This window comes from Pan troglodytes, chromosome 9 (genome assembly GCF_028858775.2).
Source record: "Pan troglodytes isolate AG18354 chromosome 9, NHGRI_mPanTro3-v2.0_pri, whole genome shotgun sequence".
NCBI classification, from domain to species: domain Eukaryota; kingdom Metazoa; phylum Chordata; class Mammalia; order Primates; family Hominidae; genus Pan; species Pan troglodytes.
Window position 1 is genome coordinate 81,458,204 of NC_072407.2, and position 15,208 is coordinate 81,473,411.

Here is a 15,208-nt window from a genome sequence, read left to right on the forward strand (position 1 = left end):
CTCACACCCGGGAGCCCTCCAAGCGTCCATCTGGCGGCTGCAGCCTCAGTTGGCTCCTAGACGAACATCAATACCGCGGCCGGGCGCCCGGTGAGGAGAGGCGGGCCCCCCGCGGGTTGCAGAGGGCGAGGAGCTGGGGTCGCATCTCCAGGATCTGAGCTCCAACCACCGCCCGTGCGGGGCTGCTGCAGCCGGCACTTGCCCCGCAGGGCAGGCTGCAGCCGCTGAAGCCCGGCGCCGCCTCGCGGGCTCCTCCAGCGCCCGACGGGGGCCTGGGGCGAGCTAGTCTGCAGAGGGGCTGCAGGCGACCGGGCCGGGGCGGGGAACGGGATCCGGGAGAGGCAGACGAACCTGGGGCGCGCCGCCTCCCTCCCACCCGCTTCCCACCTCCCTGCCCTCCCCCAACCCTTGCTCCCAGGCTCCAGTCCGCGGCGGGCTCCGGGGGCTGCGGCGGCTCCAGGCTCCAGAACAGCTTGCCTCTTCGGCCACCCGCGCCCTAGCCTCCCTCCTCCTGGGCCAGGGGAGCAAGCAAACATCTCCCGGAGCCCTCGGCAGCCGCGTGAGCTACCCGAACCCTGCCCGGGCCAGCAGTGCAGAGGGCGATGGAGCTGGCGAGGCGTCGCCGCGGTCCCCAAGGCGCTTTTCCGTAGAGCGGATCACGCCGCCTTACCGTGGCTGCAGGCTGCTACCGCCGGGGAAGCGGGGAGGACGGCGGCAGGGAGGCAAGGCGCCGCGCCGGTGGCTCCTCTCTCTCTCGGCGGCGCGGCTCCTCTGCTCCGCGAGCCGGAGCGGGGCGCCCAGGAAGGAGCAGGTCCGGGCTCTGCGCTCAGCTCCAGCGAGACCAACAATAGCTCCCGCGGGGAGCGGAGCCCCAGCGAGCCTCCAGCCGCGCGCGCACGCCCGGCTCCCGCTCCCGGCCGCTCCCGGCCGGCGTCCCTGCCAGCACTGCTGCCCCACATGAAACAGCTGCAATCCCGAGGCTTCTGGGGGGTTGGGGCGGGTGTGTGCGCGCGCGTGTGTGAGTGTGTGTGTGTGTGTTTAATAGCTTCCCTTCTCTTCTTTCCCTCCCTGCCTGCTCGCCTGCCTGCCTCCGTCCCCCACCCTCGCTCTCTTACACACAGAAAGAGAGGGCGAGCGAGAGAGAGACACACACACACGCACACGCACACGCAGGTTACATGAATGGGAGGCGGTAGCCAATCCTACGAGGCCGGCGAGCCGCGCGGCGCACTGGCGCTGGGAGCAGGGCCGCACTCCGGCGCGGGGGGGCGCCACGCAGGTGATGGGCGCCTCTCCGGGGGCCACGCGCGGCCGCTCCCTCACCCCAGTCTCGGTTCCTCTGTCTCCTTCCCCCTTCCTCTCCGCCGCCTTCTCCATCTTCTCTCCTTTTACCTCCTTTGCTTTCTCGAGTTCTCCGAGCTCTCTCAGTTCGGTATCTTTCTGGTCTCTTTCTTCTTTTACCCTCCTTGCTTGCTTTCTCTTCCCCTTTCTGAAACTTTCTCTTTTCCTTTCTGGACTTTCTTGTACTTCCTCTCCTCTTGCCTTTTGTTCTTTCCTCCTCCTTTGGCTTTCTCTCCAGGCTCCCCGTAGCACGGTCTCGTCCCCTCTCCCTCCTCTTCGCCTTTCCCTGGGTCTCTCTGGCGCCCAGGGCCTCCCGTCTGCCTGCTCGCTGGATGTTACTCCACACCCCCCACCCCAACACTTTTCTAGGGACGGTCTCTTTCAAGTTGCTACTGCAGCACAATCAGAGTAATTAAGAGCTGAGATCTTGAGTTCCTCCTTCAGGCATGCAAGATGCCCAAAGAAAGGCCCTCCTTCCTCGGACAACTTCCCCAAAACCATGGTAACAGCTACTGAATCGTGATAACAATCACTTAAAAAATAGCAGTGATTGCGGTCCAAGAGATTTCTGTCCCTCGAATGTTTGGATCGTGATGGCAAGCACATTTCCAAGAGAAGGGCATTTTTATGTGATGAGAGCGGTAGTTTGACTGAGTGGCAACTTGGAAGGGCTTTGGGGAAGAGACTGGAGGAATTCCCACTCCAGCCCTGCTGCCTGCTGGCTAAAGGACTTAGTGCGAGCCATTTCCCCTTACCCGGCTTCAGTTTTCTCATCTATAAAATGGATGATACCGACTTCACCAGTTTTGGTGAGGATTAAAAGAGAGAACAATGGAAAGAAAGCACTGGGTGTATATGAGATGCTTAATTTATGTTAGTTTCCTTCTTTAAGACAACTTCCTTCATGATCTTCTGCTACAGTGTGTCTCTCTGATCTAAAGTAGTCAATGAAGGAGGAAATGTGACAATGCTAATTTCACATAAATGTGAAAGGAGGGGTAGGCTATTTTGAAAACTCTTCTGTGTGGTGAGGAGACTGTCTAGCCAGTTGCCATATGCTGATTATAAAGGCATCACAGATTATAAACGTGGGGTGCTGGAATGCCCCTTCAACATCTCATAACTAGGGCATCTCAGAAAGGCAGGGATGGGTTGGGGTGGGTGGGAAGTTTCCACACAATCTGTCCAATCTATTTTTAAAATCTTTATGATAAGTGTACAGTGACCAGTGACAAAGCCTCTGAGATTAACTAAAATGTCAAGCCTCTGCCTTTGAATAGCATTTATCAACTTTGTGTCCTCACTGCAGACATCAAATGCTGGGCATCAGCTGTGATTGGCAGTTAGATTTAGTCCTTCAACAAATATTTGTTGACCACCTACTTTGTGGCAGGTGCTGTGATAGGTCTCGGCATTCAGTGGTGAGACAAACAGGCCCTGTTTTCTGAGCTTACAGTTCAGTAGGCATGTTTCATGAATGTACACTGAGAAAATGAGACACATGTACCTGAAGGAGTAACATTGGTTTGGTGGACAAATTCTTTCATTACAGAAGATCCAAGACAGGGAGTATAAGAAAGGGATCTTTGAGAGTGATAATTTTGCAAATCACTTTCAGTCTATGCATTTCATTTGACCAGTGAGAAAAATGAGACCCAGGTGCTAAAAGTAGTGGGTGAAAGTATGTTGAGAAACAAAAAATATATATAGGTTCAAAGTATCTGCCCACATGATACTGATTAATTTCAAAGGGGAAAATAGTAACTTTTCAATAGAAAACCTGAAAGACTCCACCTTGAGTGATTAAAATCAGTATTAGCAGGAATGTGACAAATAGACATCATGTGGCCCCTGATATAGTGCACTGGGAAGGACATATCACTTCTGTGATATTCCTGGTAGACATGAATAACCTGAATCTAATCATGAGGGATGCCCAATGGAATTGTTGGGAGTAAGGGAAGACTTCCATAGGAGATGACAGGTTCTCACTCTGTCACCCAGGCTGGAGTGCAGTGGTGCCATCTTGGTTCACTGAAGCCTCAACCTCCTGAGCTCAGGTGATCCTCCCACCTCAGCCTCTTGAGTAGCTGGGACCACAGGCATGTGCCACCACACCACGCCAAACTAATTTTGTTTGTTTGTTTGTTTTACAGATGAGGTCTCACTATGTTGCCCAGGCTGGTCTCAAATACCATCAATCCTCTGGCCTAGGCTTCCCAGAGTGCTGGGATTATAGGTGTGAGCCACCATACCTGGCCTTGAGCTGAGTTTTGAAGGCAAGGAATTAGCTAGACCGTGAAAGGAGGGGAGATGCTTTTTAGGTACAGGCAATAGTATGATGACATGGACAAAAGCATGAGACACTCATAGCAGAGTTGGACATATTGGGGGAGGGTCTTGGAGGAGTCTAGATGAGTCCTAGAGTCTAGGATTGGATTTTGACAGGGCCTGAAGGAGGCTAAGGATCCAAACATCCTGAAAGTTCAGGTACTGGGGCAGAAGGAGGGTAGACAGTTAATAAAGGCTTTTAAGAAGAGGAAGGATGTGATCTTGAGTGTGTTTTTAAAAGATGATTTGGCAGCAGTGTAGAGAAATGGATTAACTGGGGTGACTTAGGAAGACTAGAGGCAGGAAAAAGTAGGTCATTTAGGGAAACTAAGGCAGTTGCAATGAAGCCAGAAAAGGGAGGAGAGATTTGAGAGAGATTGAGGATGATTTTGATTTCTGATTGGACGGGGGTAGCAAGGAGAAGCCCAAAGTGACACTCAGTTTTCAAGCTTGGGTATCTCAATGGAAGGTGGTACTACTCATTGCGATGTCAAGAGTATTCAGGAGGAAGTAGAATTCAGGGAGAATTTTAGAGGGGGAAAAAAGGTCAGTTGCTACCATGTTATAATCTAACTCTATAGCTAACCTGAGATTCTCCTATATGGCTGCTCTGTGCCATAGGAAACACTAGTTGTAAAATTCAGCCTAAGACCTCCAAACAGCCAGCTCTACGTATTACCCAGAAAAACAGGAGATTGGATATAATGACAGTACATTATTTGTAATAATGGGAAAAAATTGAAGCAGCCTAAATGGTCAAATAAAATAAGTAAACTGGAGGACAGCCTTTGTTGGAATATTATGCAGCTACTCGAAAGTGTTTTTGCAGTTTTTCGTGCCATAAAAAAGTTAGTATTGTCATATATAATATTTTAAAAGAGAATTCAAAATTGTTAGCTACATAAAAACCCTCTTGCAGAAAAGTCTGAGGAAAAAAATGCCAAATATTAACCGTGTTTTCTTCTGGGTGATGGGGTTATGAGTAATATATATTTTCTACTTTATACTTTTTCTGGTATTTCATAATCTTCCTACTATAAACATTCATTATTCCATTATAAAAACTTTTTAAAGCTGCCATTAAAAAAACACAAAGACATGGCTATGATCATTCCCCCTCCCCTGACTTTATCCCTTTTCAATCCACCGTTCCCACTCCCCCTGAAGAGTAACTGCGTTTTGAGTTTTATCTCTGAGAGTGAAATAAGGAGGCATTTAACAAATCAGGGGAAATTAGTAGCTGGGCTAGAGAGGGGGAGAGGGCATTCTTATGGAGGCAGATACATTATGAGAGCTGTTGAAACTGTATATATTAAAGATGTTTGCATTGCCCTTATTGATTCTGTGATATGTTACAAGCAAAAGAAAACATATAGTGGGGTCAAGAAAATGTGAGTCTTTAAAGGGCAAGTTTTAATTAGCAAATGTATTTATTTGCAAAAAATATCCTTCCCTTCAGAGTCCAGCAGTTAGTATAAAATTGTTTCAGGGAGTAAGTACTTCAAAGCAAGAAGACACTGAGGAGCAAGAGGCAATGCCTCATGCCTGTTGTCTGACACCACATCAAATATGCAAGTTGGTTACTTAGGATTTGGACACCTACTGATAAATGCCATCAAACTTCCATAATTAGAGGGTGAGAAAAGTGCCTGCCAGAGGATAGTCTCGGTCTTTGGAAAAGTTGCTGTAAATAGTTCTCTGGTGCGGTTACATCTGCATCTCTGATTTTCGTCTCACAGAAATATTTACCCTGTGGGTAATTTCCCCAACCTAATAATAATAACACCTTACACAGCATAGCCCTTTCACCTTTTCAAAGGGCCTCCGCATCTGTTGATTGACTCAATCCTTGTACCCACGCCTGCTGGAATCCTACTTCCAGTGTGCACCAAGAGGAAGAGGGACCCAGAGAGGTTCAAACAAAGAGGCAGAGCAGGGGCTAGAACTAAAAGAAGGAATAAGAGACATTCTTGAAGAGCCTTCTGTGTGGCCCTGGAGCTTCCACAGTGTGTTATCACATAGAATTGTGATAACTAGAGAGGGAGAGTGAACACACTGAGGCTTGTGAGGTTCTGGCTCAGCCGAATCAGAATCAGAATCCAGCTCTCCAGAACTCCCAAGCCACTTGCCTTTCCCAGCATAGCCCCATTTTTAAAAGCCAAGAGGTGAGGCTGGTGGTGATTTTCTGTCTGACTGACTCCATTTAATCTGTGAGCTGTCTTTCTGTGAGGTTTGTCTAACCTGTGAGTTGTCTTTCTGTCTTATAGGAATTAGAAGCTAGTGTTTGGGGATTTGGTGATTAACAATGACTTTTGAATTATCTCATAGAAAATAAGGGGAAAGCCTCTGCTTGGGTTCACCATACATATTCCCTAAAAGGGAAATGATTGGAGCTTGTCCTCCATTTCACCCCTCATCCTGAAATGTTTAGCAAAGTACTGGCACTTACAGGTTCTTAGTAAATATTCCTTCACTGAGTGAAGAAATGAATGCTAATAACAACAACAGCTAGCATGCATTGAGCATTTTGCCAGGGGATGAGCAAAAGGCATTATCTTATTTAAATTGTAATGCTATACTTTGTGGTAGATATAATTATTATCCCTAATCTATGGGTCAGAAAACTGAGAAGTGAAGCAAATTATACAGTCACATAACTAATAAATGGCAAGGCCAAAGTCCACCTTGGATTGTTCTCAGCTACCACACTTTATTGGATGGATGGATGGATGGATGGATGGACAGATACAATTAATAATACCAGCAGTGCACCGGGCATGGTGGCTCAGTTCTGTAATCCCAGCACTTTGGGAGGCTGAGGTGGGTGGATCACCTGAGGTCAGGAGTTCGAGACCAGCCTGACCAACATGGAGAAACACCATCTCTACTAAAAATACAAAATTAGCCAGGTGTGGTGGCCCACGCCTATAATCCCAGCTACTTGGGAGGCTGAGGCAGGAGAATCTCTTGAACCTGGGAGGCAGAGGTTGTGGTGAGCCAAGACTGTGCCATTGCACTCCAGCCTGGGCAACAAGAGCGAAACTCCATCTCAAATAATAGTAATAATAATACTAGCAGTGAAGTGAGCTCTGCATGAACGGCAATACATTTTATGGTATGGCTAATCTTGTCCATTACTCTATGTGGTTGCACCCTGTTTATTTCCTTCATGGTATATTTTAGAAGCTGCAGTTACTTGTTTCTGCATTCATTTTACTTTTTAAATCTGCCCAACTGCAATCAATATGAGTTTCATAAGTGGAGTGACCAGGAGTATCTTGTTCACTGTTGTGATCCCCAGCACCTAGCACAGTGCTTGCCACAAAGTAAGTGTTCAATAAATATTTCTAAAATGAATGAATGAATGTGGGCTCCCCTCCTTCCTAAGCAGTGGAATGCCTGTGAACATATATATACCTGTGCACTGTTGATAGGGGGTATTTTACACAAATTTACTCCATCTCCATGCCAACGGTATACTTTCTGCCTTTGAGGGCATATGATTTGGGCAATGGGGCTCAAATTCAGATGAGCCTGTAATGGTTCTGATGTCAGATTGTACTCCTCCACTGACATTTGCTCCCAGATAGCAGGGAAAACACTGATCAGAAAATAGCAGCATCTGTTGTGGTCAAAGGTAATGAGCTGGCAAAACTCCGTGGTGGAAGCATCCCCCTGATTAGGTCAGCCTCCACTCTCACAACAGAGAGGCAGTGTATCAGCTGACATTGCTTGCATAATGTTTCTTTCTGAGGGATGGTCTCCTCAAAAAGAGCTCTCCTAAAGCATTCTCCTGCATGCTTAATGCCATGTGATGCTCTCCAAAAGGGATGCGCCAATTTTTTGTCCTATCTCTTCCCATCATTTGCCTAACAGACTTCCTTGCCACTCATGTGGATTTGCCTTTTTCATGCATCAGGTGACAGGTGCTAGTCTTCTGCGAAAGTAAATTACATCCATTTCTTAGTCTTACAATTCTGCAGCCTTCATTAGATCTGCATATTCGTCCAGACGACCATGGGTGAGGTAATCAAGAATGAAACAGACAGAATAAACAAAAGAGCCTCCACTAAATGACCAGAGTCTCTGTAGGGTGATTCTAATGATGGTCATGTAAATGACGTGTCAGACACTGACCTAAAGCCTTACACATATTCATACATTTAATCCTTACAACAACCCTAGAAAATCAATTCTTTACTACTCCCAAACCAGACTGCAATTCAGTACTTCAAGGCCTTATCAATCTGTAGGACAATTAGGACTTATACACTGTTCTGTTTTGCACATTATATTTTTCATGTATAATATATCTTAAAAATAGATCTATCCATCTAAATATAAATAGGTGTATATATGTGTGTAATACCTTGGAAATTGGTGTATTACTTTTCATACTTGCATATGTTTTAAAAGACATTTGACTTTTTCATCGATTCATAATAATTGTACATATTTATGGAGAACATGTGATATTTTGATACATGCATGCAATATGTGATGATCAAATCAGGGTATTTAGGATAATTCATCACGTCATTTAGTCATTTATCATTTATTTGTGTTGAGAACATTTCAGATCTTCTAGCTATTTTGAAATATAAACTCAATGGGCTGAGTGCCGTGGCTCACACCTATAATCCCAGCACTTTGGGAGGCTGAGGAGGGTGGATCACTTGAGGCCAAGAGTTCAAGACCAGCCTGGCCAACATGGCAAAACCCCATCTCTACTAAAAATAAAAAAATTAGCTAGGCGTGGTGGTGGGTGCCTGTAGTCCCAGCTGCTCAGGAGGCTGAGGCAGGAGAATTGCTTGAGTGAGGCAGAGAATGCAGTGAGCTGAGATCATGCCTCTGCCCTCCAGTCTGGGCAACTGAGTGAGACTCTGTCTCAAAAAACAGAAAAGAAAAGAAATCTACACGAAATTATGGTTTACTATAGCCACCCTACTGTGCTATGAAGCACTGGAATTTATTACTTCTATCTAACTTTATGTTTGTATCTATTAACCAGCCTCTCTTCACCCCAACCTCCAATGCTTCCCAGACTCTAGTAACTATTGTTCTACTTTCTGCCTCCACGAGATCATTTTTTTAGTTCCTATGTATGAATGAGAACATGAGACATTTGTTTTTCTGGGCCTGGCTTATTTTACTTAACATAATGATCTCCGGTTCCATCCACATTGCTGCTAAATGACAGGATTTCATTCTTTTTTATGACTGAATAGTATTCCATTGTGTATATATACCACATTTTCTTTACCTGTTCATCTGTGGATGGAGAGATAAGTTGATTTCATGTTTTGGCTATTGTGAATAGTGCTGCAATACACATGAGGGTGCAGGCATTCCTTTGATATGCTGATTTCTTTTTCTTTGGAGAAATACCCAGTAGTGGGATTGCTGGATCATATGGTAATTCTATTTTTAGTTTTGTTGAGAAACCTCCATACTGTTGTCAAAGCAAACTAAATATGGTCTGAGAAGGACTCCATACTTCTATATTTGAGTCCTCATGGACAAACGTAACCTAACTTAACAGGTAGACAAGATTGAAAGCCTAACTTAGGAGTAAGCGCCTATAGCAATAGCTGAGTCTTGGCAAATCCCAGCAGCCACACTTCAACCACTCATACACAGCTGAATGTTCAAACTGTGTTCAAATAAGACAAACTCCAAACTGTAACCAATCCAGCTGTTTCTGTACCTCACTTCCGATTTCTGTAGGTCACTTCCCTTTTTTTGGTCTATAAATTTGTTCTGACCACGAGGCACCTATGGAGTCTCTCTGAATCTGCTGTAATTCTGGGGCCTGCCCGATTTGCAAATCATTCATTGCTCAATTAAACTCCTTTAAATTTAAAGTTTTTCTTTTAACACTGTTTTTCATAATGGCTGTACTAAGTTGCATACTATTTTATTATATAGACATAGCGTATGAATTTAATCACAGAGATCACAGTGATTATGATATATTTACTTAAATAAATCTCAAGCAAGTAAACAAGGTAAGACACATAGTAGCTGCTCACAAAAGTTAAATTATATTATCACTATCAAGTCTGCTGACTATTAAAGTAACCCAGAGGAAACTGAAGTTTCAAATTAGTTTCACAAGATACACATTTTAATTGATGTATTGAGGTAACTGAGAAACCATTGGGAGAGGGCTATAGTATGTCTTTAAAAATGTTCACACTGAATGTAAAAAAGGAAAATATGAAAAGAAAACATAGGTGATAATGTATATGATTTTGGATGTGAAGAAGGAAGACCTTTTAAAATGTAAGATGATAAAGAAGATATTGTAAAGAAAAATGTCAGTGTATAAAAAAATAAAATGTTTGTATACTTTAAAATCCAAGATAAAAATCAACAAAGAACAAAAATCTGGGGGAAGTATTTGAAACATACATGAAAATGTGCTACTGTTCTTAATATATAATAAGGTCTCATGAATTTATAAGAAAAAAGTGCACAAAGAAAACCCTGTCTCTACTAAAAATAGAAAAATTAGCCAGGCATGGTGGCAGGTGCCTGTAATCCCAGCTACTGAGGAGGCTGAGGCAAGAGAATCGCCGGTGGGAGGTGATGGTTGCAGTGAGCCAAGATCGCACCACTGCATTCCAGCCTGGGTGATGGAGTGAGACTGTGTCTTAAAAAAAAAAAAAAAAAAAAAGCACAAAGGACATAAAAAGCTAATTTACCATAAACATATACAGCTAGGCATGTAACATATATTTAAATCATTAATAACTCCAAGAAATGCAAGAAACAAAAACATTGAGTTTTTCTGTTTTGTTTTTGCTTATCAAATGAGAAAATGTAAGAGAAGAATAACATGTACAGAAAACAGTTAACTTTACCTATACCGCCAATGGGTATATATTGGTACAACCTTTCCAAAAAATAATATGGCAATATATACTCAAAACCTTTTATTGTGTGGAGCTTTTGACCTAGGTATCTATGTCTACATTTAATGAAGTTAATTCATGGAAAATAATGATGGGTGGACCCCCAAAATTATATAAAGGGGTTTCATCAGTGTTAGTAGCAATAGAGGCCAATTGGGAACAATTTAAATGTCAAGAAACTACTAAATGATCAAATGTATTATGGTACACAATTGTATGATGAAGTATTATACAGTCATTATAGATCATGTTATAGAAGAATTTTTAATGAATCTGGAAAGGAGTCATAATATTTTTGTGACCTTTCTTTAATGTATTATGAAAAATTTCCCCCAAAATAAAAAAATCCATAAATTGATTATAGCAATTATTTAGCTTTAATTATTGTCAATTCATGTCCAATCTTGTTTTATCTACACCCTTCCCTACCCCCATTATTTTGAAGGAATTTCTCTGATTGTTTCATAAATTTCTCTTTTTTTCGTTTGTTTGCATCAGGATCCAAACAAACTCCATGTGTTACAACTGGTTGATTTATCTCTTAAGTCTCTGTCTATAGGTTTTCAGCCATCTATTCTTTTCCCTGCTTATACATTACTTTTTTTTTTTTTCTGAGAATGCTTCTGTCTAGTTTTTATTTTTTTATTTATTTTTTATTTTAAAATTTATTATTATACTTTAAGTTTTAGGGTACATGTGCACAATGTGCAGGTTAGTTACATATGTATAATGTGTCATGCTGGTGCACTGCACCCATTGTACATTACTTTTAAAGAGATTGGGTTGTTTGTCCTGCAGAGTTTCCTGCAATCCAGGTTATTGATTGCAGCCTTCTGGTGTGGTTTAACATGTTCTTCTATGTCTTATATTTCCTGTAAACTTGTAATTTATTCTAGAGGCTCAATCCAATTCAGAGTTAATTTTTTTTGCAAGACTGCTTTATAGATGGTACTGTGTACTTTCACAAGTCTTTGTATTGTTAGCAGCCTTTGATGCTCATTTCCTACATTCATCATCTCACTAGAGTTTGCAAACTGATGATATTCTATCATTGCTTCCTTACTTTTAACAGGAATACTTCAATAAAAAGAAACTTCCTCTCATCAACTATTTGGTTACCCAAAAGGACAGGATAAATGTTTGATTTTTTCACTTTATTTGCCAGATTTCCAAAGAATGAGTTGGTTCCTTAGAATCTTCCAGAGGCGGTCCCGCCCACCCATTAATGAATCCTGCATACAACAGCCAGATTAATCCTCCTAAACATGACCTTCATCATCCTCTCTACTCAAAAACCTTCACTGGCTTTCTAACGGCCTGTGAAATAATCCAAAATACTTGTGGGACGTTAAAGGTGTGGTATAAGGTGTGCTCCTCCTCCTCCAATCCTATTTCTCACTGTCTCTTTACAGCAGTGTTTCTCACCTCAGCTGGACATTTTGGTCCTGACAATTATGGACATTTTGGACCTGACGATTTATTGTCGGCCACTCTCAGGCATGTGGTAGAACTTTCGGCAGCATCCCTGGCCTCTACTCACTACATGCCAGTAGCACCCCCTTACCCGAATTATGACAAACAAAAATGTCTTCCAACATTGCCAAATGTCCCCTCTGGGGGGCAAAATCACCCCAGCAGAGAGGCACCAGTCTATAGGAAGGTCAACTCTGTTCTCCCACCCCCAAAATAATAATAAAAACAGACATTCATTCATTCAAAAAAAAAAAAAAAAAAAAGAATCTTCCAGAGGCAAGCTATGTGTGTGTGTGTTTCTATTTTATAAATCAGTAATGAGCTCATGTATTTAAATATGTTTAATATATTTGCATTTATATATTGATGTCCAAATTGTCCCATCTTTGGTCTGTGGCAAACATCTTCATATTGATTCTCAGGTGTTTGATAGCCTTCTTTCTTTCTTTCTTTCTGGAAAAGATGTTCTAGGCTAATCTTATATCTTTCCTAAGCCAGATGTGAAATTGTCCAGGACCTCCTCCTTTCTTTTTAAATGGGAAATGGTTTTTAGAAACCACAGTCTTGTTACTAGGAGTTGCTCATCGCCACTGGGTTGGTATTGTTTCTAGCCTTTTTCTATTGGAATGGCTAGGATATATGTAATTTTTTGAAAAGAAAATTTGCTGTGAGTTTATACAAAACTTATAACTCAGTTTTTACTTAACCTATCAGTCTTCTATCTATCGCTCCTTTCTTCCATCACAAATAATAAATGATGCTGTAGAAAAATATGTAATTTGGGGAAATAGTCATAATATATATTTCAGTGGAAAATAATCTTATATATATACCAAATGTATAATACCAGTAGTTATTTCTTAATAAGATTAAAATGAATTTTTAGTTTTTTTTTTTTTTTGCTTTTTAGTATTTAAACATTTCCATAAGGAATTCATTTTATTTTTGCTATAAGAAAAGTTTTGCTAAAAAAAAACAAAAATAAGCCAGATGGTATAAATTATAATATAGTAAACTGTCTGCCAATCTTATACGTGGGTAGAATAATGATAATCCATTACATCTGTGGAGTGCTTTACAATTTACAAAGCATTTTACATCTATTATCTTTCATGATCATCACAACAGCATTGTGAGGAAGATCGAATAGAAATACTGTTTTATAGATAAGAAAATTGAGGTTTGAAAGGATCACATATGATGGAATCAGGGCTAGAACTCAGGGCTCCTGATTTGGTCAGTGTTCTCTCCCTTACCTCTCTATCTCTAGATGATTCTTACTATGTTTTCTCTCATTTTTCAGGAAGACAAGAAGACCCAGTAATGTTCTGCCTGCTACTTCCATTGCTATCCTTAAAGCCCTCTTTCTTCAACATAAGACTTGGAGGCCCAAAATGCCAGTACTTCTTTTTCAACTTTATTTTTGTCAAAGTTATTCATAAACATAATTTTAAAAGCTAAATATCACACAAGGATTTAATGCAAAACAGAGTCCACTGACCTACAATTCACCATCCAACTACACCTAATATTCCGTCTCCCCCGAGGCAACCATTTTAACTATTTGAGCTGTTTCTTCTAAATTTTATTTCCATATTTCTAAATATTCTGCTTCTACTATATTCTTGATTCTTTAATTGTTAGAAACTATCAGTATACTTCCTACTATTGAAGATGATCATTTAACTTTTTCCTCTTTATAGACACTTCCCTTTTCCCTATATCTTCAATGCACTTACATCAGAATTTTTATTAACGTTAGTATTGTCATTATTATGTGTGAAAAATTACTCTCAACTAAGCCATGTAGTGTACTATTATGTACTATATTGTTTTAATTTTTGTTTTCCCTTGAGTTAATAATTGCCTCTTTTCCTTTCATATTTGCTTAGTGTTTTAGGTACCTATTGCTATTTCATCCCCAAACTACCAAATTATAAATCTTCTCTCAGTACATTGCAGTATATCAATCTATCTCCTCCCCTCCCCTCCCCTCCCTTACCATCGCCTCCCCTCCCTTCCCCTTCCCTTTCTCACAGAAATTTTATTTCCTTTTGTCTAAACTGTTCCCAATATAGGCTCCTTACTTTCTAGTCCTGCTGCATAGTTCTTGTTTTAGGATCCCTTGCCACCGTATTCCTAGGGATTTTATTGGATCTCTCTCTTGTATTTGTACCTTTTGTTTCCAGGATCCTGTATCTTCCTCTTTGTTTTTTCCCTCTTTATGCTGAGAACAAGTGTATGGAAGGTAAAGTTTTTGAGACCTGCTTTGGCTGGTTATAGAATTCTAGATTGAAAGTACATTCTTTATTATTTTAATGACCTTGATGGTTTTATTGTCTCTTGCTTTCAGCGTTGCTTATTAAAACTGACGGAATTTTGTCTCTTTCTCCTCTTTGGGTGGCCTTTTTATTTTTCCTGCTCTCTGCAAATTTTTAGGATGGTCTCCTTTTCCCAGGGTTCAAAATTATATGAGGATCGGTGTGGGTCTTCCTTCATCCAATGTGCTGAACTGTGGCTGAGTTCTTCTACTCTAGAAACTCTGAGAAATTCGTTTATTTCATTGATAATTTCTTTGTTCTCTAGTTCCAAAGTCATCTTATTCAGATATTGACTAAGATATTGAACCTCTCAGACTGTTTCTAATTTTTTAATCTTCTCTTTCCTATTTTCTACATTTTTGTCTCTTTGTTTTACTTTTGGGAGATTTTCTCAGCTTTGCCTACCAATCCTTCTGTAGACATTTTTATTTCTGCTGTCATATTTTTAATTTTCAGAAGCTTGTTTTAGTTTTTTGTTTTGTTTTTGAAATGAGGTCTTGCTCTGTTGCCCAGGCTGGAGTGCAGTGGTGTGGTCACAGTTCACTGTAGCCTCCACCTTCCCAGCTCAAGTGATTCCCCCGCTCCTCGGTTTCCTGAGTAGCTGAGACTATCACCATTGGGAGATAATCTCACCATTTCTATACAGATTTCATTTACTTCTCCTGTTCCTTTTTTTAAGCACAGTGTATCTACCTTTAGCTGAGCTGTTTTCCAGAAGTCCAGACTTTCTCAGGCTCACTTGCTATAGTCAGTAAATCTCCAGTCCTCTCCTTGGGGGTTGACAGTGCAGGCACTCAGGAAAACAAAACGGAGAAGGGAACCTTA

General features: G+C 41.6%; 1 protein-coding gene across 7 annotated transcripts in view; it reads right to left on the bottom strand.

The window, feature by feature from the left end:
* Positions 1-15,208, bottom strand: part of TENM4 (teneurin transmembrane protein 4) — a 3,006,191-nt gene that overhangs the window by 780,243 nt on the left and 2,210,740 nt on the right. For 3 of the 7 annotated variants that reach the window (XM_016921707.4, XM_063784374.1, XM_016921712.4), the window contains exon 1: positions 671-760. The exons of 3 other annotated variants lie outside the window; for them this stretch is intronic. The gene's annotated coding sequence lies outside the window, so the exon portion shown is untranslated. Of the gene's footprint in view, positions 1-5; positions 282-670; positions 761-15,208 lie in introns of those variants that run through there. One more of the 7 variants, XM_054661573.2, reaches the window with a different exon arrangement.